Source organism: Brassica rapa, chromosome A05 (assembly GCF_000309985.2).
Source record: "Brassica rapa cultivar Chiifu-401-42 chromosome A05, CAAS_Brap_v3.01, whole genome shotgun sequence".
NCBI classification, from domain to species: domain Eukaryota; kingdom Viridiplantae; phylum Streptophyta; class Magnoliopsida; order Brassicales; family Brassicaceae; genus Brassica; species Brassica rapa.
The window spans coordinates 11,900,336-11,928,279 of NC_024799.2; the positions used below are offsets into that span (position 1 = coordinate 11,900,336).

The window sequence follows — 27,944 nt, forward strand, 5'->3', positions numbered from 1 at the left end:
TAATGGTGTTAATTTTGTTATGTCAAAAATTATCACTATTAATGACAATATGTCTGAAATTATTTAATCTTTTCAGAGCTTTTATATTTGATTTTTAAAAAAATATTATTTTAAAAAAATTGAATTTTTGAAAAGTTTAATGTTTTTCTTATACAGCAACTTAACCAGAATCAAAGTGCTTTTTATTTTAAGAAAATATTTTGATTTTACAAATAATTGATTTTTGAATATTTATTTAATATTTTTATTTTTTATTTTTTATTTATATTTATTATTATGTTATTAATTAAATAATTATTATAGCATGTCATTAGTCACGTGCTTTAGTATTGAAATAGTTTTTCAAATTATATAGTATATATTAAGAATTATATATAATAAATATTACATAAATTTTGATTAGTATTTCTATTTCAGTAATCATGGTTTTTAAAATAGCATTTTTATATTTTTTTTATAAATACTTCACTTTGAATTATTTTTCAAAATAATATTAGTGGTAGTTAATTGAAACATATATTTGTAAACTCTCGATATTGTTTACGTTGCTTAAGAAAAATTAAAACAACAGAATTCAAAATATTAATGTTACCCGACACCAATCAATATGTATTATTGATAGTTAGCTAAATATCAAATATATTTCTAGATGAATATGAAATTAGTTTACTTTAGTATCAACGGTGTGACTTTAACCGCTTTTTCTATATATCATATATTACTTCTTGTTATACAATATTTTGTAGAATACTATTGTCGTTATGTTTTGTGCCTACTTTAAGAGTCTTAAGCCTTGCCGTTGTATTGACTTTTGATAGTGCGACATACAATTCTCCATGAGAGAATACCGGACTTAGAATATATAGACCAACTTTGTTTAAGATTTTAGCTTGATTCTTGTTTATAGTCATTGCATAACAAACTCATTTAGGGAATTGACGTTTTTTTTAGTTTGAAAGGCCATCTGGCATATATTGGCTAGGCGAGTTATTAGTAACCTTGTTCCATTGCAAAGACCTCTCGTTGATTTAAATTTCTTAGTAGCATGACTGAAACACCTATTTTGATATCAAATTTGTGATTTGGGAATCCCTGAAAATTTCAACGTATTTAAAAAATCTGTGGGATATAGGATATGCTGATTTGCCACTTCTTCCTTGTGGTCACTGATAGTATCAAAACTCAAACATTTATTTCACTCACCGTCTAAGCAAGTTAACATATAGTTATTCATTTCATCCACCGTTTCATTCTTTGGAGTAAATAGTGCTCTTTGGATGAGATATTCTTGTCTTTAAAATGAATTTGGAAATCTTGATATGATATGTAGACTTTGTAATGCATACAACAGGATCTGCATTGGTTTGCAAGAGCAGTTTGTTGTCTATCTCAATTATGCTGATTTATTCATTCGAGGTTTTGTATTTTGCTGGTGTAGGTGTTATGCCGTCACTGATACCTAATAACCATTTAGAAAACTCTTTGCGAGCTTAATGCAACCTCATATTTTTCTCAAGAGTGAATATAGAGCAGTAATCCAAAATATGAACGGTTGATTGTTGCCATAATAGTTTGTTACCTCCTGCCTTGTGGTATGTCTGGAAGAATGTGTCAAAAATCACCACCAAGAAGTATTGTTTTTCCTCCAAAGAGTTTTGTTGCTGCATCTGGATCTGCCACAAAGAGTACATCTCGCAGAGTCTTATCAAGAGCTTCAAATGCAAAAATCATGGTACAACGACTAATATTGCACATACTTTCTTGATGAAGTTCTATCGGAATCTTGAAACACGAATGTGATGTTCTATCATTAAGTAAAAGTATAGCTGTAATTCCAGATGATGCCAATGGTAGCACAATTTTTCCTTCTGATCTTAACCTTTAAATGATTGTCTTATACATATATATTTTTCCTGTTCCTCCTCGTCCATTCAGGAAATTGTTTTTCCTTTCATATAGTAATTGAGTTACTAACAGCTTCATACACTTTCTTATGCCTTTGGCATGTCTTCAAAATCAGTCAGTGATTTATCATTCTATGTTAGAATCCTCTCTATTTCTAAAAGTGTGTAACTTTGTAGCTCTTCATCACTGAACTTTTGGTCCATGAAGTTGAAAATATATCTCTTTATTGGATATGTCTTCAGGTAAGTAATGCCAGCAATGCTCCCATAGAATAAAAGGACTACATAATTCACATTAAAGTAACAATGTTTCAAAAAGATGGCAAAACTGGAAAGGATATTCAAATTGTGATGCTTCATCCATAGCGTCTTTCCATTCTGAATCACCATTGAACAATCCTCTTGCATACCATGCTTTTTTTTGTTATATTTTCAAATAATTTTTAAAATCTCTTTTCCAAAATTCGTTTTTATTATCTTAGTATATATATTTTTAATCATAGATATTTTAATTTTAACACATGTCACAATATTGAAATTCTATTTTGTTTAGGATTTAAAAATTGTAAATTAAAATAAAATAATATTTATAGTTACTATTTTTAACTAAATTTATTTATTATGTTAGTATATATATTTTTAATTATGGGATAGTTTAACACATGTCACAATCTTAAATATATAATTGTCATGTGTTACTGTCATGTTTTACCAACTTTGAAAAACTAAGTTTTATATAATCTTTTACAATTATCTAAATATAGATATTAAATATTGTAGTAATTTTTGGTCATAATTTTTTTAACATAGAATTATCTATTAAAAATGAAAGTTACTTACTTTTAAGGAAAAAATAAGAGTACTTCTACGATTTTCATTTAATAAGGTTTTTTTTTAAAAAGTATTATTATTTATTTAAAAGTTAGTTTTTCTTCACGTTTTTTATTAAATAATTTATTGTACTTATAGGATTTTACAATTCGTTTTTGTTTAACATTTTTCTTAAAATTTAAAATTTATCTTTTATAATTCTCTATGTTTAGTATCTTATAAAGCAAACATTATAATATTTATCTTTTATAATTCTCTATGTTTAGTATCAGCAAACTAGGTTTCATTTAATAGGATCATTTACCCTTATATCCCTTTCCTTCTCTAATTATATTAAATAAAAATTAATTGAAATTTTAACCCATAATCACGACATCGTCTCTCATCTCCGACATCATCATCTCCGGCATGACTCATCTCCACCGCCATTATCTCCAGCACTACTCATCTCCGCCGCCATTATCTCTGCCGTCATCATCTACGCTGTCATCATCTACGTTTGTCTCCCTCAGCTCCAATCGCTGCTCCGCTGTCTCAGTAATAAATTTGATTTTGCCGTATTAAAGGTATCTCGTATCAATGTTACTTTTTCAATTGTCAATTTAATGAAACAGTTTGTGGTATAAGTGATTTTTCAGTTCTCTTGAATTTTATTCAATATTTATATCATGTTCATATAGGGATTTCAAAAACCAACATAGCAGTTGGTCATATTGTGCAAAGAGAACAACAAATACATCATTTCACACCTCTTTTGTGTGGGTTTTTGTATGTTTTTTTCTTTCTTAAATTGTTCATGATAACTTTCCTAAATATATATCAATCCTTCCAAAAAAACTCAAATTTTGCATGTTGTTCCTAATAAATCTGTTTTTGTAGTTAAATGATGATACTAAATCACACAAACATGGAGTAGTATGATATGTACCAATGTAGTAAGCCAACTTTGTTTTATAACCATTCGAAGCTTCTAGATGTGGTTTTGTATGAAATTCTATTTTATCAGACTATTCATGATAGCGTTCCTGATTGTCTACTAAACCTTCCAAAACAATTCAAAATTTGTAGGTTCTTCCTGATTTTTCTAGTGTTAAACAAAATATATGACATGTTATTAGTTTGATATTCCGTTATTGCTATTTGAATAAATTATAAGAAACTTTAAAAACATATTTCAAATTTAAACTTAAATTCATAATTTTGTAAAAGTAAAGAATAATTTTAAAATTTCAGAATAAAACCATATTTTTTGCGTGTTTAGATCACAAAGTTTTGATGTAATACTATGATATCATTTATATTTTTAAATATAAGACTATAATAATTAACAAAAATATATCTTATTGTTGCGGATAAAAATGACATATTTTATTGTTATAACAAAAATTGGTTAGATAGCTAACAAAAAAATACAAGTAAGTTCCACACAACTTAATCGATGTATATATATATATATTAATAAAAGAAACAGCAAACTAACTAAAACAAACTTCTAAAAATACCCATGATTTACTTTACTATATAATTCACCTAGACTAACACAATATCAGAATCATCTTGTTCACGATCTAAAAAGACTAAACTAATACACATTTACATTTGTTGTAATCGTATATACATTATGAAAACTCAAATTTTGAAAAATTCAAGCACTATTTTCATGATAGTAGCTATTTATATAATGATGATTTCGGCACAGATTTCTCTTTCAACCAATGTTGAAAAATGTGTCAAACATTGCATCTTGAATCATTGCATGAAAGTATCCGGAAAACCAGATCCGGCAACTTGTGAAGTAGATTGCAAAACGTTTTGCAGTAAACAACTAATAAGTCATGAAGAATATATTGTTTCTAAACCTAATGGTGTTGTCGAGACATTTAGGAATTACATGTGCAGAAAGTTTAATAAATGTTTTTAATAATTAGTTTCGAATTTAGAGTCATCGATCATCTTATTGTTTATTACATATTAACTATATATATATTGTATATTTGGGTGTTTGATCTGACATAAATTATATGTATGTTGTCATTTTAAATGTTATCATGAAATATATATTTTATTTGTAACAAGTTTTTCTGGTGTAAATAAACATTTAATAGTCAATTACAATAATTATATCCACAAAATTGTATTACAACATTTTCAATAACCAGCGCAATAACAACCAAGTAAAATAATTCGTGTTTTGGTTTTAACAAACAACATATTTGTTCAGGGTAATTTGAATCAGAGACACAACAGAATCATTATGGGTCAAAGAAAAAAATCAGATGTCATAAAAATACTAAGCATGTTAAAATTCCAAAAAAAAAAAATCTAAATCTTAAGTCAAATAAAAATGACTAAGAGAATATAGAGCAAACTAACAAACCATAAACATATAGAGAATCACAATCGCATAAAATTCAATCAATTTAATGAAAATTCATTATCACTCATTCTCCAATGATTTGCTATAGTTTATAGCACTATTTATTAGCATAATTTTTTCAAATATTGTTTTGAGTAATAGTATAATTTTTTAATGTGAATAACAAAATTTTCTTTGAATATTTATATATTTAAATAGGATAGTATTTTATGCGTTTGTCAGCTTTTGTTATATTTGTAATTCAAGGCTCAAAATCACCAAATTAGGTTTCATTTAATAGGATCATTTACCCTTATGTCCCTTTCCTTCTCTAATTATATTAAATAAAAAAATAATTGAAATTTTAACCCATAATCACGACATCGTCTCTCATCTCCGACATCATCATCTCCGGCATGACTCATCTCCACCGCCATTATCTCCAGCACTACTCATCTCCGCCGCCATTATCTCCGCCGTCATCATCTACGCCGTCATCATCTACGTTTGTCTCCCTCAGCTCCAATCGCTGCTCCGCTGTCTCAGTAATAAATTTGATTTCGCCGTATTAAAAGTATCTCGTATCAATGTTACTTTTTCAATTCTCAGTTTGATGAAACAGTTATAGGATTGATCCACTTTAATGGATTCTTGTGATTTTGGTTTCAATAAGAGTGAGTATGTGCTTTTGAATTACTTTCATTAGACAATGATATAGTAAAGCTCTAGCAATGTTTGCTAAGATTCACTGTGGCTGCAAAAGAAACTAATTATTCTGATGAACAACAAGCTAAGATACATGAAAAGTGATCATTGTTAAGTTTTCATTTGTATGTTCCTGGTTGTAGATGAATCAACTGGTCTAACCATATTTGCTTGGCCACTTGTTCCATAATTACTGAAGTTTCGAGTTGTCTCCTTGCTTCCACGGAGAATCGGGCTGTTAAGCGTTAGCTTGTGACGATTTGTTTGTATTGTAGCTCAGTTAACAAAACCTTAATCTCTAATACAGTGACATGCAAACCTTATTATCTGACTGTTTGAAGCTTTTCGTTTGATATGTAATGATGTTATTACCTTTTCATGATATTCAATTTAATCTGAATGTCTTTTTGCATTTTCTTAGGTATTAGGTTCTTTTTCACTCATCACATATGTACCATGAGGCGAAACACGCTTTTGCTCACAGCCTCTTTGACGTTTTGTTGTAAGAAATAGTACCTTATTGTTGTGCTCATTGATTGAAATAGTTTCAACATGTAAGCAGTGACATATATGATCTTGAGAGTCAAAACTTATTTTATAGTATGCCTGGAACTTCTGAGAGACTCAAAACTACTTCTTAAACTATTCATGATAGCCTTCATAAATATGTATTAATACTTTCAAAACAATTCAAAATTTGCAGGTTCTTTCTTATTCATCTAAATGTAACAAGCCAGTTTGTGATGTAAGTGATTTTTCAGTTCTCTTGAATTTTATTCATATTTATATCATGTTCATATAGGGATTTCAAAAACCAACATAGCAGTTGGTCATATTGTGCAAAGAGAACAACAAATACATCATTTCACACCTCTTTTGTGTGGGTTTTTGTATGTTTTTTCTTTCTTAAATTGTTCATGATAACTTTCCTAAATATATATCAATCCTTCCAAAAAAAACTCGAATTTTGCATGTTGTTCCTAATAAATCTGTTTTTGTAGTTAAATGATGATACTAAATCACACAAACATGGAGTAGTATGATATGTACCAATTTAGTAAGCCAACTTTGTTTTATAACCATTCGAAGCTTCTAGATGTGATTTTTGTATGAAATTCTATTTTATCAGACTATTCATGATAGCGTTCCTGCTTGTCTACTAAACCTTCCAAAACAATTCAAAATTTGTAGGTTCTTCCTGATTTTTCTAGTGTTAAACAAAATATATGACATGTTATTAGTTTGATATTCCGTTATTGCTATTTGAATAAATTATAAGAAACTTTAAAAACATATTTCAAACTTAAACTTAAATTCATAATTTTGTAAAAGTAAAGAATAATTTTATACTTCAAAATTTCAAAATAAAAACATATTTTTTGCGCGTTTAGATCACAAAGTTTTGATGTAATACTATGATATCATTTATATTTTTAAATATAAGACTATAATAATTACCAAAAATATATCTTATTGTTGCGGATAAAAAGGATATATTTTATTGTTATAACAAAAATTGGTTAGATAGCTAACAAACAAATACAGGTAAGTTCCACACAACTTAATCGATGTATATATATTAATAAAAGAAACAACAAACTAACTAAAACAAACTTCTAAAAATACCCATGATTTACTTTACTATATAATTCACCTAGACTAACACAATATCAGAATCTTCTTGTTCACGATCTAAAAAAATACTAAACTCATACACATTTACATTTGTTGTAATCGTATATACATTATGAAAACTCAAATTTTGAAAAATTCAAGCACTATTTTCATGATAGTAGCTATTTATATAATGATGATTTCGGCACAAATTTCTCTTTCAACCAATGTTGAGAAATGTGTCAAACATTGCATCTTGAATCAGTGTATGAAAGTATCCGGAAAACCAGATCCGGCAACTTGTGAAGTAGATTGCAAAACGTTTTGCAATAAACAACTAACAAGTCATGAAGAATATATTGTTTCTAAACCTAATGGTGTTGTCGAGACATTTAGGAATTACATGTGCAGAAAGTTTAATAAATGTTTTTAATAATTAGTTTTAAATTTACAGTCTTCCATCATCTTATTGTTTATTACATATTCACTATATATATATTGTATATTTGGGTGTTTGATCTGACATAAATTATATGTATGTTGTCATTTTAAATGTTATCTTGAAATATATATTTTATTTGTTAACAAGTTTTTCTGGTGTAAATAAACATTTAATAGTCAATTACAATAATTATATTCACAAAATTGTATTACAACATTTTCAATAACCAGTGCAATAACAACCAAGTAAAATAATTCGTGTTTTGGTTTTAACGAACAACATATTTGTTCAGGGTAATTTGAATCATAGACACAACAGAATCATTATGGGTCAAAGAAAAAAATCATATGTCATAAAAATACTAAGCCATGTTAAAATTCCAAAAAAAAAAATCTAAATCTTAAGTCAAATAAAAATGACTAAAAGAATATAGAGCAAACTAACAAACCATAAATATAGAGAGAATCACAATCGCATAAAATTCAATCAATTTAATGAAGGTTCATTATCACTCATTCTCCAATGATTTGCTATAGTTTATAGTACTATTTATTAGCATAATTTTTTCAAATATTGTTTTGAGTAATAGTATAATTTTTTAATGTGAATAACAAAATTTTCTTTGAATATTTATATATTTAAATAGGATAGTATTTTATGCGTTTGTCAGCTTTTGTTATATTCGTAATTCAGGGTTCAAAATCACCAAATTAGGTTTCATTTAATAGGATCATTTACCCTTATGTCCCTTTCCTTCTCTAATTATATTAAATAAAAAAATAATTGAAATTTTAACCCATAATCACGACATCGTCTCTCATCTCCGACATCATCATCTCCGGCATGACTCATCTCCACCGCCATTATCTCCAGCACTACTCATCTCCGCCGCCATTATCTCCGCCGTCATCATCTACGCCGTCATCATCTTCGTTTGTCTCCCTCAGCTCAAATCGCAGCTCCGCTGTCTCAGTAATAAATTTGATTTCGTTGTATTAAAGGTATCTCGTATCAATGTTACTTTTTCAATTCTCAATTTGATGAAACAGTTATAGGATTGATCCATTTTGATGGATTCTTGTGATTTTGGTTTCAATAAGAGTGAGTATGTGCTTTTGAATTACTTTCATTAGACAATGATATAGTAAAGCTCTAGCAATGTTTGCTAAGATTCACTGTGGCTACAAAAGAAGCTAATTATTCTGATGAACAACAAGCTAAGATACATGAAAAGTGATCATTGTTAAGTTTTCATTTGTATGTTCCTGGTTGTAGATGAATCAACTGGTCTAACCATATTTGCTTGGCCACTTGTTCCATAATTACTAAAGTTTCGAGTTGTCTCCTTGCTTCCACGGAGAATCGGGCTGTTAAGCTTTAGCTTGCGACGATTTGTTTGTATTGTAGCTCAGTTAACAAAACCTTAATCTCTAATACAGTGACATGCAAACCTTATTATCTGATTGTTTGAAGCTTTTCGTTTGATATGTAATGATGTTATTAGCTTATCATGATATTCAATTTAATCTGAATGTCTTTTTGCATTTTCTTAGGTATTAGGTTCTTTTTCACTCATCACATATGTACCATGAGGCGAAACACGCTTTTGCTCACAGCCTCTTTGACGTTTTTTTGTATGAAATAGTATCTTATTGTTATGCTCTTTGATTGAAATAGTTTCAACATGTAAGCAGTGACATATATGATCTTGAGAGTCAAAACTTATTTTATAGTATGCCTGAAACTTCTGAGAGACTCAAAACTACTTCTTAAACTATTCATGATAGCCTTCATAATTATGTATTAAACCTTTCAAAACAATTCAAAATTTGCAGGTTCTTTCTTATTCATCTAGATGTAACAAGCCAGTTTGTGATATAAGTGATTTTTCAGTTCTCTTGAATTTTATTCAATATTTATATCATGTTCATATAGGAATTTCAAAAACCAACATAGCAGTTGGTCATATTGTGCAAAGAGAACAACAAATACATCATTTCACACCCCTTTTGTGTGGGTTTTTGTATGTTTTTTTCTTTTTTAAATTGTTCATGACAACTTTCATAAATATATATCAATCCTTCCAAAAAAACTCAAATTTTGCATTTTGTTCCTAATAAATCTGTTTTTGTAGTTAAATGTTGATACTAAATCACACAAACATGGAGTGGTATGATATGTACCAATGTAGTAAGCCAACTTTGTTTTATAACCATTCGAAGCTTCTAGATGTGGTTTTTGTATGAAATTCTATTTTATCAGACTATTCATTATGGCGTTCCTGATTGTCTACTAAACCTTCCAAAACAATTCAAAATTTGTAGGTTCTTCCTGATTTTTCTAGTGTTAAACAAAATATATGACATGTTATTAGTTTGATATTCCGTTATTGCTATTTGAATAAATTATAAGAAATTTTAAAAAGATATTTCAAATTTAAACTTAAATTCATAATTTTGTAAAAGTAAAGAATAATTTTAAAATTTTAAAATTTCAAAATAAAACCATATTTTTGTGTGTTTAGATCACAAAGTTTTGATGTAATACTATGATATCATTTATATTTTTAAATATAAGACTATAATAATTACCAAAAATATATCTTATTGTTGCGGATAAAAAGGATATATTTTATTGTTATAACAAAAATTGGTTAGATAGCTAACAAAACAAATATAGGTAAGTTCCACACAACTCAATCGATGTATATATATTAATAAAAGAAACAACAAACTAACTAAAACAAACTTCTAAAAATACCCATGATTTACTATACTATATAATTCACCTAGACTAACACAATATCAGAATCATCTTGTTCACGATCTAAAAAAGACTAAACTCATACACATTTACATTTGTTGTAATCGTATATACATTATGAAAACTCAAATTTTGAAAACTTCAAGCACTATTTTCATGATAGTAGCTATTTATATAATGATGATTTCGGCACAAATTTCTCTTTCAAACAATGTTGAGAAATGTGTCAAACATTGCATCTTGAATCAGTGCATGAAAGTATCCGGAAAACCAGATCCGGCAACTTGTGAAGTAGATTGCAAAACGTTTTGCAATAAACAACTAACAAGTCATGAAGAATATATTATTTCTAAACCTAATGGTGTTGTCGAGACATTTAGGAATTACATGTGCAGAAAGTTTAATAAATGTTTTTAATAATTAGTTTCAAATTTACATTCTTCCATCATCTTATTGTTTATTACATATTCACTATATATATATTGTATATTTGGGTGTTTGATCTGACATAAATTATATGTATGTTGTCATTTTAAATGTTATCTTGAAATATATATTTTATTTGTAACAAGTTTTTCTGGTGTAAATAAACATTTAATAGTCAATTACAATAATTATATTCACAAAATTGTATTACAACATTTGCAATAACCAGCGCAATGACAACCAAGTAAAATAATTTGTGTTTTGGTTTTAACGAACAACATATTTGTTCAGGGTAATTTAAATCAGAGACACAACGGAATCATTATGGGTCAAAGAAAAAAATTAGATGTCATAAAAATACTAAGCCATGTTAAAATTCCAAAAAAAAAAAAAATCTAAATCTTAAGTCAAATAAAAATGACTAAAAGAATATAGAGCAAACTAACAAACCATAAATATATAGAGAATCACAATCGCATAAAAGTCAATCAATTTAATGAAGATTCATTATCACTCATTGTCCAATGATTTGCTATAGTTTATAGTACTATTTATTAGCATAATTTTTTCAAATATTGTTTGAGTAATAGTATAATTTTTTAATGTGAATAACAAACTTTTCTTTGAATATTTATATATTTAAATAGGATAGTATTTTATGCGTTTGTCAGCTTTTGTTATATTTGTAATTCAAGGCTCAAAATCACCAAATTAGGTTTCATTTAATAGGATCATTTACCCTTATGTCCTTTTCCTTCTCTAATTATATTAAATAAAAAAATAATTGAAATTGGTTCTCTCTCAAACAGTGCGATTTCTAAAGCGAAAAACAAAAGCAACACCTTTTCGTAAATAACCTCCGGCCGGCGCCGGCTCCGGCGTCGGTACGTACTTTTGTTTTTTCATTGTTTTCTAGTTTGTGTCATAGTGTGTTAATAAAGCATTATTTCGATGAAATCATTTTCGTCAACTTATTGTATCAAGCGACGTATGTTATCGTTACACCGTCTCTTCTATTCTGGGCATCGCTGCGGTCTGGGTTCGCTGTGGGCATACAAGTTTCTGTTTGCCAATTGGCTCAGTGAACGGTTACGGCGTTTGGGTAAGACTTCTGACGAGTCCATCTTCTCCCTAATTGTTGAGTGTAATCTTCAGACAAACAAAACTTGGAAGTTCTGTTTTGTCGTTGTGTTTCCATGGCTGGTACGTCATGGCGATTTTTTCTTGAAAGAATTGAGAGTTCTATGGAACAAAAAAAGGAATCTCAAACCGCCATGGACATGGAAAAGACTGGAGACTTCATGCGCTTCAATTAATTTAATATGGATGCTCGTGACTCCCCTGCTCCAGAGAGATAAGATTCAGCATTATTTGACAGTAAGAAGGAAAGTGGATTGTTTGTGTGAAGGCATGGAATGGAAGGCGATGGAGCTTGATGATTATCAATGTCAATTAGAGGAATTATGTATGGTATGTATAGCGACTACAACAAATCATGTTATCTCCAGGTGCGGGAGTGTATGGAATGGGCAGCGATGTAACAGATGGATCGCACCCACTGATCTATTAAGTAACAAAAGGCGATGGATCACAATAGATGACAGCCAAACACAAGATCATTTAAGACCGAGAAAAAAATAGATAAAGTTAGCGAATCAGTCTATCCTGCAAAAGAGTTAGGAAACATCGTGTTATTACTTTTCTATTATCATGTTCAACTTAAAAATGTATTTGTTGTATGTTTTAATTCTTGTATTATGTTAAACTTCTTTTGATATTAATAAAGACTAGATGTTTTGCCCGCACATGCGGGCTTAATCGAAAAAAATAATAATAATAATTGAAATTTTAACCCATAATCACGACATCGTCTCTCATCTCCGACATCATCATCTCCGGCATGACTCATCTCCACCGCCATTATCTCCAGCGCCGCTCATCTCCGCCACCATTATCTCCGCCGTCATCATCTATGTTTGTCTCCCTCAGCTCCAATCCCTGCTCCTGTCTCAGTTATAAATTTGATTTTGCTTATTGAAGGTATCTCATATCATTGTTACTTTTTCAATTCTCAATTTGATGAAACAGTTATAGGATTAATCCATTTTGATGGATTCTTGTGATTTTGGTTTCAATAAGAGCAAGTTTGTTGTTTTGAATTACTTTCATTAGACAATGATATAGTAAAAGCTCTACCAATGTTTGTTAAGATTCACTGTGGCTGCAAAAGAAGCAAATTATTCTGATGAACAACAAGCTAAGATACATGAAAAGTGATCATTGTTAAGTTTTGATTTGTATGTGTAGAGTTTGGGCTTCACAGAAGAGACTTACGGGCCAGAAGCAACATCATATCTCTTGGGCCGAGTCTCTACAGTCCCACTCCAGCTTGCACCACCTGATCATGTATAAAGCATATATATATATATATATATCAGTGTTAGTACGGGGATTAGGTTAACACAAGTACAAGCAACGACAGCAGATTACGGCGATAGAGATCAATCAGCAAGTCATAGTAGCAAGGGAAAGGAGACTTCAACAGAGAGAAATAACTTAGGCTTAAGACTATTGTCTCATCTAGATGGTTGTTGTATTCCCTAGCTAACTTGAGTTGATCTCATTGTAACCAAACTATCTAGCTCACTGATTTGGTGTTACTAGAGATTCTTTGATCTAGTGGAATTTGGAAGCAGGAGTTCTCCCACGAGACGTACCGTGCTAGAGACCGGGAACTCGTTAAATTGATTGTGTCTTTACTTTCAGTTTAGTTCTAGGTCAAAGATAACTTGAAACCTAAGCAAACCTAAGTAATATTCTTAACAAGTGGTATTAGAGCTTCCAGGTTGTTAAGGTTGTTTAGGTGAGAGAGATAAGGAGTACCTGATACAAGCGATGTCTAACACACGCATAGAGGTGGATCATTTTGAGGGTACTGGTGACTTTGCACTATGGAAGGTGAGCATGTTGGCTCACTTTGGAGTGCTCGGATTGAAAGCTATCCTCACTGATGGGAAGCTACTGAAGGATGTCTCAGACATTAAGGACGATCCTGAGTCAGCGTCAAGAGACACATGAAAGGGACTTTCTGGAATTGTTGAGTCTGCACCTGCAATAGACCCTGCAAAGTTTGAAAAATCACAGAAAGTTAAGGATCTGATTGTGCTGAATGTTGGTAACAAGGTCTTAAGAAAAATCAAACATTGTGAGACTGCTGCAATAATGTGGAGTACACTTGACAAGTTGTACACAGACACTTCTTTACCCAACCGGATATATCTACAGCTCAGATTCTACACTTTCTAGATGTCTGATTCTAAAACTATTGATGAGAATGTGGATGATTTTCTGAAACTAGTGGCAGATCTAAGCAACCTGCAAATGGAAGTTTCAGAGGAAGTTCAAGCAATCTTACTGCTAAGTTCTCTACCTAACAAATACGACCAACTCAAGGAGACTCTCAAGTATGGGAGAGATACACTGAGCCTCAATGAGGTGACTGGGGCTGCGAGGTTCAAAGAAAGAGAGTTGATCGAAAGTGGTAATTTTACCAAATCAGGTGGAGAAGGCCTAATGGACGAACGAGGGAGATTAGACCAGCGATATGGAAAGGGTAATGGAAAATCCTATAAAGGAAGATCCAAAATCCGGAACGGAATATCTAAGTCACGTCCTAGAAACAACAAAACAACAAAGGATGTTTTAATATGTGGTAAAGAGGGCCATCGGAAGCAAGAGTGCCCTGAGAAGAGATCTTTCAAACTGCAGGACTCACCTAATATAGCAGCAGAGTCTACATAGCCTCTAATCCTAACCGTCAGCAGCCAAGATACTAAAGATGAGTGGGTGATGGATTCAGGCTGCTCGTTTCATATCTCACCTGACAAAAGCTTCCTATTTGACTTGGAAGAATTCAAGGGAGGCAAAGTGTTAATGGCAAATAACACTCACAGCAACATTCAAGGAACTGGGAAAATTAAAATTCTTAATCCAGATGGTTCTCTGGTTATATTAACAGGAGTCAGATACATGCCAAATATGAGCAGAAATTTGATTTCGTATGGAATGTTGGAAACAACAGGTTCTCGATATGAAGGCAAGGATCTTATGGTTAACTTCTACAAGGACGATAAAAGGGCTCTCTTAGGAAGATATCATCTGGGACTGTATTATCTTCAAGGGACAGTCTTAAGAGGAGAGGCTAATCTATAGAGACCTGAAAGGAATATGACTAATGTTTGGCATTCACGCCTCAGTCATATGAGTCTCAAGAATATGTCTGAACGTGTCAAGAATGGATTTATCACTGACAAGGATGTTAAGGAGTTGGATTTCTGCGAGCATTGCATAATTGGAAAGTCGCATAAGCTAAGTTTTCCTAAAGCTAAGCACATTACTAAAGGGATTATAGAGTATGTTCACTCTGATCTTTGGGGCTCTCCGTCTACACCAGACAGTCTTGCTGGAAATAAGTACTTTGTGACTTTTATTGATGATTTTTTAAAGAAAGTCTGGATTTATTTTTTGAAGACTAAAGATGAGGTGTTTTCTAAGTTCAGAGAATGGAAGGCTGAAGTTGAAACTAAGACAGAGATGAAGATCAAATGTTTAAGAACTGATAATGGCTTGGAGTTCTGCAATAAACAGTTTGATGAGTACTGCAAGAAAGCTGGACTAAGAGGCACAGAACCTGCACCTACACTCCGCAGCAGAATGGGGTTTTCAGAGAGGATAAACAGAACTATTATGGATAAATTGAGATGTATGTTAGCCGAATCTGGCTTGGACCAAAGCTTCTGGGCAGAAGCTGCATCTACTGCAATCTATTTGATTAACAGGTCACCCAACTCTACTTTGGAGTTTAATCTACCTGAGGAAGTTTGGTAGGCTTCAAACCTGATTTGGGACATCTTAGGACGTTTGTATGCTCCGCATATGTTCATGTGATAGAGGAGAAAAATGGACCCAGAGCCATCAAAGGAGTGTTTGTAGGATATCCTATGGGCTCAAAAGGATATCGAGTATGGATTGAAGACGGAGGGAGGTGCAGAACGAGTAGAAACGTTGATTTCAACGAAGAAGAGCTGTACAAGCACACTGTTGCTAAAGAAAAATAGAGCACATAATTGACAAAGGAGAAAGGAAAACGAGCTAAGAAGAGAGTATCATTCAGCGACAATTTGATCAGGGACCATCCTCCTCCTCTTCTTCTTCTGAATCCAAAGATGTGAAGATGTAAGATATCTGCCCTGAAGTAGTCGCTGACGTAGTTGCTGAAGCAGATGTCATAGTGAGTGGTGAAGACCATGTGGAGTCAAGATGCTGAGCTAGAGTCGTGTAGACTTGGAGAGCAAGGGAGTATCTTGGAGATATGGAAAGATGAATAAACTTGAGGAGTAAGTTTATGACTTAAAGAAAGAGGAATAAGTGCATTCCAAGAAAAGAAAAGTTGCACTTATTGTTATGGAAGATGTCCATACATGTTGCCTTGGAGACTAGGGTTTCAGGAACGTGGACAATAATATAAGATAGCTATGGGGTCATCTGTATAGAGACAGAGACAGAGGCTGATCTTATAGAGAGAGATAAGCTCTTGGAAGTGTTCTGGCTCATGCTGAAGCTGTGGCTGAAGTACTTGACGGGAAAGAGACATAAGTGGGTAGCTTAGGATCCTTCAGTAGCATGTGTTAGGGTGTTAACACTGACATGTAAAAGCTGAATTAAGCAGATCTTATAATAGATTGTTTAAGGAGATTCTAATAAAGCTTTGGTGTGCTTGTGTGATTTGTCTCTTGAGTTATCTTCTGTATTACCTATTGTTGTGTCATCTTGCACTAACAAGTGGTATCAGAGCGGGGCACCTAAGTTATCGGTGTAATCCTGAAGGTGAAGATGGACAATATTATTTCTGTGCAGAAGGCGATCGTGTTGAATGCGGACCAGTATGGTCATTGGAAGGCTCGCATGAAGCAGATGAATCAATGAATAATTTAAGATGCGTGGAGAGCTGTGGAGATTGGTTGGGAGGAGCCTACCATAGTCACAGGAGGTGAGAAAAAGCCTAAGCCAAAAGAGGATTGGTCAGAGGTAGAACGCAATGCATCAAAATTTAATGCAAAGGCGTTGTCGGTGATTTTTAGAGCTGTCGAAGCAGAGCAGTTTCAGCTGATTCAGGGGAGTACTTCGGCTAAAGAGGCATGGGAGATCCTGCTGAATTCGTTTGAAGGAGATGAGAGTGTCAAAAGGACATGTCTAGATCATCTTGGGTCGCAGTTTGAGAATCTCAGGTGGTCTGATAATGATTCTGTGGCGAGCTTCAGTGCCAAACTCAGTAATATGGTGCATGAAGCATTTGTACTTGGGAAGAAGTACAAGGAAAAGAAGCTGCTAAAGAAGTTACTACGCAGTCTTCCAACAAAGTTTGGAGCTCACAAGGCGGTCTTACAGATGACTACAAACACGGATGAACTCAAGTTTGACAAACTTGTGGGTATGCTGAAGGCACAAGAGATGGAGGCAGACAATAGTTCAGTCTCTACATCAAGCAGTGCGCCAAGGAGTGTTGTGCTTGTAGCTGACAAAGATACCGATAGGTTTCAAAAGATTGAAGATGACATTGGTATGCTGGTCATGAATTTTGGTAAGATGAACTCTTCTGGTGGGAGGAATCAGTATGGTCGCTAGGGAAGTGATCGTGACAATGGCAAAAGGAGAGAAAGTCTCAAGTGCTATGAGTGTGGAGGCATTGGTCATATAAGGGTTGACTGTCATGAAGCACAACAAAGAGAACTTAAGTGTTCTGAGTGCAGAGGTGTTGGACACACACGGCGTGAATGTCCAAACTCAAAGAAGGGAAAAGGAGTTCCATTGCAGTCGTCTGATGATTCAGAGTCTGAAGAAGATGGAAAGGTGATGAAGAATATGGTTGCATTTGGTGCACGCAGGGAGAAATCCAGTGAATCCTCGGATTCAGATGTCAGTACAGACTCTGAGAATTATCAAGTGATGCACAACAAGTGGTTGAATCTCAAGAATGAGAATCTGAGGTTACAACACGATCTGATACAGAGCCGTGAGCAGTATGAAGATCTTGCTGACGAACTTGTTGTTGTAAATTAGAATTATGACTCTCTAGAGAAGGAGGTTAGCAAACTGAGAGAGGTTGCTATTAATGAACGTGAGAGAGAAATGAGGCTGGAACGTGATTTGGCTGAGAATCGCAAACAGATCAGGATGCTCAACAGTGGATCAAAGAGTGGGATAAAATACTCTCAATGGGTCAACCAGCCAAGGCGAATTGAGGACTGGGATATCGAGGAGTTGTGAGTACTAAGGAAGTACAACAGAAGGGGCTATCACATTTCGTGCATGGGAGCACATCAAAAAGTGGAGCCAAAGGAGCTTGTCAGGAAGTGCATCAGGACGTACGACAGGGAGTAAGGCAGGAAGTTCTACAGCGCGTAGCTGTGAGTAACAAGCCAAAAATAGTACATCAGTGCAACAACATGAAGGTCAGACAGGAGGTTCTGAAGCATGGTTGTGCAGCTGGTACAAGGAAGGAGACTTATCGGTGCATCAGCAACTGTGTCAGGCCAAGCAAGAAGCAATATCAGATGTGCTGTTGTTTCTGTGGGAAGGTTGGACACAAGAAGGTGGAGTGTTTTGCTCGTGAGAAGAGTAGAAACATGGCCAAGAAGGTGAACAAGACGTTCACTAAGCCCAAGAGGGTTGAAGAGGTGTCCTTAGCCAAGAGTGGCTTACTTGATGAGATCAAGGATGAGACATCAGAAGATGGATGCAGTTCTGGTAGGAGTGATCTTGAGGTTGATCAAGAAGCATCAAGCGTGGAGTCAGGACACGGAGTTGTATGTGACACAAAAGGGAAGGAGATCAAAGTACATCAGGAAGTTGTGCGAGATGATCTTCAGGGGTGTGAAATCACTCCAAGACAATAGCAAACGAGTGCAGAAGGCACTCGGTGCAGATGGGGAAGGGCTCATGTTCAAGAAGAAGACACATGACGGAAGCCTGGTCCTTAACAGAAGCTGGTCGAAGGGTAGTTCGACAGGTGCGTCAGATCGTGATGCAGTACTTGTTATTCCGCTGCAGCAGGGGCTGTATCATGATTATACATGAAGAAACAGACGGTTGGGTCTATAAGGCTTGACATCTAAGCATCTGTTTTAGCTTAGTATGCAATCAGGCAGAGGAAGAATGGTGATGTTCTGGTACAGAGAATGCATATCTCATGGGGGAGAAAAGCATGGTGTGGTGCACATCTCATGGGAGAGAAAAGCACATTTGGTATGAAAGTTTCCAGGTGAGGAACGTGGTTGCAACGTGGTTGCTGAACCAGAAGAGTGTTGTGCTTGATCGGCACACAAAGCTAAAAGGGGGAGATTGAAGATGTAAGATGTCTGCCCTGAAGTAGTCGCTGACGTAATTGTTGAAGCAGACGTTGTAGTGAGTGGTGAAGACCATGTGGAGTCAAGATGCTGAGCTGGAGTCGTGTAGACTTGGAGAGCAAGGGAGTATTTTGGAGATATGGAAAGAGGAATAAACTTGAGGAGCAAATTTTTGACTTAAAGAAAGAGGAATAAGTGCATTCCAAGATAAGAAAAGTTGCACTTATTGTTATGGAAGATATCCATACATGTTGCCTTGGAGACTAGGGTTTCAGGAACGTGGAGAATAATATAAGATAGATATGGGGTCGTCTGTATAGAGACAGAGACACAGAGGCTGATCTTATAGAGAGAGAGAAGCTCTTGGAAGTGTTCTGGGTCGTGCTGGAACAGTGGCTGAAGTACTTGACGGAGAAGAGACATAAGCGGGTAGCTTAGGATCTTCCAGTAGCGTGTGTTAGGGTGTTAACACTGACGTGTAAAAGTTGAATTAAGCAGATCTTGTAATAGATTGTTTAAGGAGATTCTAATAAAGCTTTGGTGTGCTTGTGTGATTTGTCTCTTGAGTTATCTTATGCATTACCAATTGTTGTGTCATCTTGCACTAACAGGATGCACCTGATCAAGGTGAAGAAGAGTCATCGTCGGACACCAGCTCTAGCGAACATGAGCATGATGAGGAAGTAGAGAGTGGAGGAAGTGAAACTCTAGACACTTATGTTCTGGCACGAGATAGAGAAAGGATACGGAACGTGAAACCACCATCTCGGTATGAGGATGGAAACTTTGTAGCTTATGCGCTCAATGTTGTTGGAGATCTGGAAGTAGAGGAACCAGGGTCGTTTGCTGAAGCCATGAGAAGTCGAGAGAAGAAGCTATGGAAACAAGCTGCTGAAGAGGAGATGGAATCCCACATAAAGAACATAACATGGGATCTCATTGATAGACCGGCTAAGGCAAGGCTTGTTTGATGCAGATGGTTGTTTAAGCTAAAGCCGGGTATCCCAGGTGTTGAGGATAAACGATACAAGGGCAGATTAGTTGCTAAAAGGATATTCTCAGAGAGAAGGAGTTGACTATGATGAGATCTTCTCCCCAGTCGTAAAAGATGTCTCAATCAGGCTTATGCTCAGCATTGTCGTGAATCTAGACCTAGAACTAGAACAAATGGATGTGAAAACAGATTTCTTACATGGGAGCTTAGAGGAAAGAATCTTAATGGAACAGCCTGAGGGCTTTATAAAACCAGGAATAGAGAACAAAGTGTGCTTGCTGAGAAAGTCTATGTATGTTTTGAAGCAGTCTCCAAGGAGATGGAACCACCGGTTCAGCAATTTCATGAAGGATCAGCTATTTGAGTGTTGCAGCAAAGACCTATATGTCTACATGAGAGATGTTAAAACCGACAAAGCCATCTATCTACTTCTCTATGTCGACGACATGTTGATTGCTTGAGGAAACAAAAAAAGTGATCAAGGATCTTAAAGAGAAGATGAGTGGAGAATTTGAGATGAAAGACATGGGAAAGGCATCCAGGATACTGGGAATGGACACCACCAGAGATAGACAGAAAGGAACATTGATTCTGTTTCAAAGAAAGTACATTGAAAAAGTGTTAAAGACGTTCGGAATGCAGGACGCCAAGGCTGTAGTCACTCCCACCTCGTCTCAGTTCAAGCTTCGGAGTCTAACATAAAAAGAATGGAAAGAAGAGGCAGCACATATGGAAAGGATTCCTTATGCCAGTGTTGTAGGAGGCCTAATGTATGCAATGGTCGGGTCGAGGCCCGACCTAGGATTTGCAGTTGGCTATGTTTGTCGCTTCATGAGTAAACGAGGAAGAGACCACTGGTCAGCAGTCAAGTGGGTTCTAAGGTACTTACATGGAGCAATGGATTAAAATTTAACATTTAAGAAGCATTCTACACTACAAGTAGAAGGCTATTCAGACTCATATTATGCAACAGACATGGACAGGAGCCGTTCAGTAACAGGCTATGCATTCAAGTTTGCAGGCAATACAGTTTCATGGAAATCATGTTTACAATCAGTTGTTGCTTTATCCACTACAAAAGCCGAATACATGGCTATGAATGAAGCAGCTAAAGAAGCAATGTGGCTAAAAGAAATATGCGCAGAGTTAGGATTCAAGCAACAAGGTATCAAATTCTACTGTGATTCTCAAAGTGCTCTAGCCCTAGCAATCCAGTCAATCACGAAAAGACAAAGCATATAACTACCAAGTTCAATTTCATTTGAGACCTAGTGGAATCAGGGGATATTGTTCTGAACAAGATTCATACTAATGTTAACCCTGCTGATTTCCTAACGAAGACGGTACCTGGTCAGAAGTTACAGCTTTGCTGTGAGCTTTTGAACGTCCACTGATAAGGTGGAGAAGGCTCCAGGTGATCCTATTGCAATTGGCTCCATCCTCGCATAACACAAGCATTTACGTATGTGAGTATTTGTAAGATGAGTCAAACAGTAATAAGGAGCACCGTGATAAGAGTAGTAGGAGTTACCTGGAGCCCAGACAGGGTCGAGAAGGGTTCTCGACTCAAGTGGAGGAATGTGGAAAGGTCAAGCAGTCATGGGCTTTATGAAAAGTAGGACTCAACGATCACATTGAGTCAATCTAAGTTCCACGGAATCAGAAAGCGTCACCAACCATCAATAAAGACGGACAGACCTACAACAAGCTACAAAGCATATGTGTCAGTGACCAACTCGAGTATGGTACAAGACAAAAGGTCTTTGAGAAGCTAAGTTGAAAGAAAGTTAAGTGTATTGAAAGCTCACCGAGTTGAGGCGAGTTACTCAGATCAAACTTCAGTTTCATCAAGATCGCAAGGAAGGAACTCAGCATAGAGTTGAAATCGATCCCTGAAACGTCAAGAGGGTTAGATTGGAGTAGATCAAATACATGCAAAGGAGGACTAAGATGTATAAGTCCATACCTTGGTTCACAAAAGAGGTGGAGCGTGACGGTGGAGCTCGAGTCAGAGCTCGAGTCATGTCGGAGGAGGCGTAGAATCGCCGGAGAAGACATGCAATGAACAAAGAAGTTAAGGGTCAGTGAAATACTCAAGAAAGTTCTCAACTTTCTTTGCAGAAGATCCTAATCTCAAAGCAAACAAAGAGATTAGATATACCTGGAGAGAAAGGAGAAACAAAGTGAAGTCGTCACGACTGAGCTGACCGAGATCTCTCACGAGACGGAGCCGAGATCATTTCGATGATGAAGGTACGTGAGGAAGAGAGACGCAGAGAGGTGAGAGAGTCAAGATTGATTTTTTTGACCACAAAAGACAAAGAGACAAGAGGAGGAGGCTGTCGACACAAGGGTTTGCCGAATGGGCCAGTGTTGGGCTCAAACCAAACTGGTGGAGATTTGTAGAGTTTGGGCTTCACAGAAGAGACTTACGGGCCAGCAGCAACATCATATCTCTTGGGCCGAGTCTCTACAGGCCCATTCCAGCTTGCACCACCTGACCACGTACAAAGCATATATATATCAATGTTAGTACGGGGATTAGGTTAACACATGTACAAGCAACGACAGCAGGTTACGGTGACAGAGATCAATCAGCAAGTCATAGTAGCAAGGGAAAGGAGACTTCAACAAAGAGAAATAGCTTAGGCTTAAGACTATTGTCTCATCTAAAGGTTGTTATATTCCCTAGCTAACTTGAGTTTATCTCATTGTAACCAAACTATCTAGCACACTGATTTGATGTTGCTAGAGATTCTTTGATCAAGTGGAATTTGGGAGCATGAGTTCTCCTATGAGACGTATCGTGCTAGAGGCCAGGAACTCGTTAAATTGATTGTGTCTTTACTTTCAGTTTAGTTCTAGGTAAAAGATAACTTGAAACCTAAGCAAACCTAAGTAATAATCTCAACAGTATGTTCCTGGTTGTAGATGAATCAACTGGTCTAACCATATTTGCTTGGCCACTTGTTCCATAATTACTAAAGTCTCGAGTTGTCTCCTTCCTTCCATGGAGAATCGGTCTATTAAGCTTTAGCTTGTGACAATTTGTTTGTATTGTAGCTCAGTTAACAAAACCTTAATCTCTAATAACAGTGACATTAGCAAACCATATTATATGATTTATTGAAGCTTTTCGTTTGATATGTAAAGATGTTATTAGCATCTGCTGAAATAAAATTTAATCTGAATGTCTTTTTACATTTTTTAGGTATTAGGTTTTTTTTCACTCATCACATATGTACCATGAGGCGAAACACGCTTTTGCTCACAGCCTCTTTGACGTTTTGATGTATGAAATAGTATCTTATTGTTGTGCTCTTTGATTAAAGTAGTTTCAACATGTAAGCAATGACATATATGATCTTGAGAGTGAAAACTTATTTTATAGTATGACTGAAACTTCTGAAAGACTCAAAACTACTTCTTAAACTATTCATGATATCCTTCATAATTATGTATTAAACCTTTCAAAACAATCCAAAAGTTGCAGGTTCTTTCTTATTCATCTAGATGTAACAAGCCAGTTTGTGATATAAGTGATTTTTCAGTTCTCTTGAATTTTATTCAAAATTTATATCATGTTCATATAGGGATTTCAAAAACCAACATAGTAGTTGGTCATATTGTGCAAAGAGAACAACAAATACATCATTTCACACCTCTTTTGTGTGGGTTTTTGTATGTTTTTTTCTTTCTTAAATTGTTCATGATAACTTTCCTAAACATATATCAATCTTTCCAAAAAACTCGAATTTTGCATGTTGTTCCTAATAAATCTGTTTTTGTAGTTAAATGTTAATACTAAATCATACAAACATGGAGTGGTATGATATGTACCAATGTAGTAAGCCAACTTTGTTTTATAACCATTCCAAGCTTCTAGATGTGGTCTTTGTATGAAATTCTATTTTATCAGACTATTCATGATAGCGTTCCTGATTGTCTACTAAACCTTCAAAAACAATTCAAAATTTGTAGGTTCTTCCTGATTTTTTAAGTGTTAAACAAAATATATGACATGTTATTAGTTTGATATTCCGTTATTGCTATTTGAATAAATTATAAGAAACTTTAAAAACATATTTCAAATTCTTAATTTTGTAAAAGTAAAGAATAATTTTATAATTTTTATAATTTTAAAATTTCAAAACAAAACCATAATTTTGCGTGTTTAGATCAAAATTTTTTGATGTAATACTATATCATTTATATTTTTTAATATAAGACTATAATAATTACCAAAAATATATCTTATTGCTACGGATAAAAAGGATATATTTTATTGTTATAACAAAAATTGGTTAGATAGCTAACAAAACAAATATAGGTAAGTTCCACACAACTCAATCGATGTATATATATTAATAAAAGAAACAACAAACTAACTAAAACAAACTTCTAAAAATACCCATGATTTACTATACTATATAATTCACCTAGACTAACACAATATCAGAATCATCTTGTTCACGATCTAAAAAAGACTAAACTAATACACATTTACATTTGTTGTAATTGTATATACATTATGAAAACTCAAATTTTGAAAAATTCAAGCACTATTTTCATGATAGTAGCTATTTATATAATGATGATTTCGGCACAAATTTCTCTTTCAACCAATGTTGAGAAATGTGTCAAACATTGCATCTTGAATCAGTGCATGAAAGTATCCGGAAAACCAGATCCGGCAACTTGTGAAGTAGATTGCAAAACGTTTTGTAATAAACAACTAACAAGTCATGAAGAATATATTGTTTCCAAACCTAATGGTGTTGTCGAGACATTTAGGAATTACATGTGCAGAAAGTTTAATAAATGTTTTTAATAATTAGTTTCAAATTTATAGTTTTCCATCATCTTATTGTTTACTAGTATTTTGGCCCATGCTATGCATGGGAATAGTTATAATCCTTAACATTTTCCAATCTAAATTTTAACTGAACACAGATGTTTTGTATCTGAATCAAATATTGACTATAGTATTATTAGTTATGAACAAAACATTGATAGAATGAATGGTTACAAATGAAACTGTGAAAATAACAAATTTTGAATAAATAAATTATGTTAATGCACAACTTGTAATAAACCACGAAAAACAAAGCCAACATATTTATTAAGTAACTAAAATATAAATCCACAAACAATGACAAACAATATTATTTAAAAAAGGCATAAATTTGTATTTTTTTCTTTAAATAATATTATTAGTTAATTAATCAGTTTTTTTTCTTTTTCAAAAAAAATATTTAAAGAAGACATAAATTTGTATTTTTCTTAAGTTTATATATGAATATATTTGTTATTAAAAAGATCACAGCGTGACAGAACCAGTTACAATCATATGCATTTGTTTATTTTTATTTTCAAATGAAATGAAATGTAAATAGATACTCATACTCAGTTTTTAATAAGAATTTCTTTGCAATTATTATTGAATTTATTAGTGGGTTATTTTTTGACAAATTTTTTATCAGGCTCTTCAGCCACTCTTTGATTAGCTTCTACTCAAAACCAGAAACAATAGTTTGATATCTTTCTCCTACTGACGTGTTGATTGCTTTAAAGAAAATGAAATATAGAAAAATGCTTGAGAGATAAAGGTAATGTTCTATTTCTTCTTTCAATAGTGGAAAGGTAATGTTCAAACAAAAAAGTTGAAAGGTTTTGCATCTGACCTATTAATCAAAACATGAACGGGTAGAGTCTTCATGTAAGTTGCTGTCAACTTTGTGTAATATGTGGGAACACTGATGATTCCTCTGCAAAAAAAAAAAGAAAGAATTAAAACAAAAGGAATTCAAACTGCACAACAGAACATAGTTAATTGCTACGACTTAAAATATTTTATCACTTATTCATTTACGAAACTATACACCACCGTTAGACTGAAGATTCATCCAGAGAAGAAAAACAAAGAAGATAGGATCTTTCCGATATCAAAATTAAATTCTGAGAGAGATGAAAGCATTAGTTACTTCATGGGAGAAATTAACAGTTCGAAACCATTTTATAAGCAAATTTGCTGCATAACTGATTTTAATGTAGGATGGTGGAGATCGTGGCAAACAATTAAAAAACTGTTCTTTGTTTACGTTGAGAATAGAGATGAAATCAATTGTTTTGTCTAATTTTTTTTTAATATTTTTTTTTTGAAAAATGTAATTTCCATATGGCAAACTTTGATTGGTTGAGTGACTTGTGCTTTAGTATATAAGGGATTACATATTCACTATATATATATATATATGTATTGTATATTTGGGTGTTTGATCTGACATAAATTATATGTATGTTGTCATTTTAAATGTTATCATGAAATATATATTTTATTTGTAACAAGTTTTTCTGGTGTAAATAAACATTTAATAGTCAATTACAATAATTATATTCACAAAATTGTATTACAACATTTGCAATAACCAGCGCAATAACAACCAAGTAAAATAATTCGTGTTTTGGTTTTAACGAACAACATATTTGTTCAGGGTAATTTGAATCAGAGACACAACATAATCATTATGGGTCAAAGAAAAAAATCTGATGTCATAAAAAAACTAAGCCATGTTAAAATTCCAAAAACAAAATCTAAATCTTAAGTCAAATAAAAATGACTAAAAGAATATAGAGCAAACTAACAAACCATAAATATAGAGAGAATCACAATCGCATAAAATTCAATCAATTTAATGAAGATTCATTATCACTCATTGTCCAATGATTTGCTATAGTTTATAGTACTATTTATTAGCATAATTTTTTAAAATATTTTTTGAATAATAGTATAATTTTTAATGTGAACAACAAAATTTTTTTTGAATATTTATATATTTAAATATGATAGTATTTTATGCGTTTGTGAGCTTTTGTTATATTTGTAATTCAAGGACTTGACATTTTAATGGAATATCTAATATTACTATATTAGGATAAGTGACACACGAGTTAAGGCGGTCACAATTTTTGTCTACCTTGTGAATTTGTGCTGATTCTTGTGGTTTGTTAACCCTTCTGCATTGTAGATCATTATAATTTCAATATTGTGAACTTTATTCTTGTGTTGGGTAGGTCCAAATAATAAAAGTATAGTTTTATTGAGAATATGTCAATATGATCATTGGTAATACTAATATGATCATTGGTATATATAACCATATTTGATATGCAACAGATCTTTCCTGGAAAATACTCTAGGATAACACTAAAAAAATTTATGTCACAAATATAGATTCTAAAAATCAAAATAACCAAAATATTTCGTTAAAGAGGTAAATATACACTTATACTCATAGGGTTAACTAATCCAAACCTTAGGGTTTAGAGTTAATGGGTGGAGATTTAGGATTGAGATTTAAAATTTTATAAAATAAAAAATAAATATTAAAAAATTTGAAAATAAAAATTTTAAAAATAGTTTCAAAAAGTATTTTCGAATTACAAAAAGAAAAATTTGAAAAAAAAAAAATCGATTTTTTTTTTAAATTATATAAAATTCGAA

At 33.3% G+C, this 27,944-nt stretch overlaps 1 long non-coding RNA gene across 1 annotated transcript; it reads right to left on the reverse strand.

Moving 5' to 3' along the window:
- Nucleotides 1-384: 384 nt before the first annotated feature.
- On the reverse strand, nucleotides 385-27,867 carry LOC103868619. The gene is made up of 2 exons (XR_004457988.1): nucleotides 21,788-27,867; nucleotides 385-14,162 (listed from the first exon to the last, which is right to left on the reverse strand). It is a non-coding gene; the product is annotated as an uncharacterized LOC103868619 (long non-coding RNA).
- Between the last annotated feature and the right edge of the window lie 77 nt (nucleotides 27,868-27,944).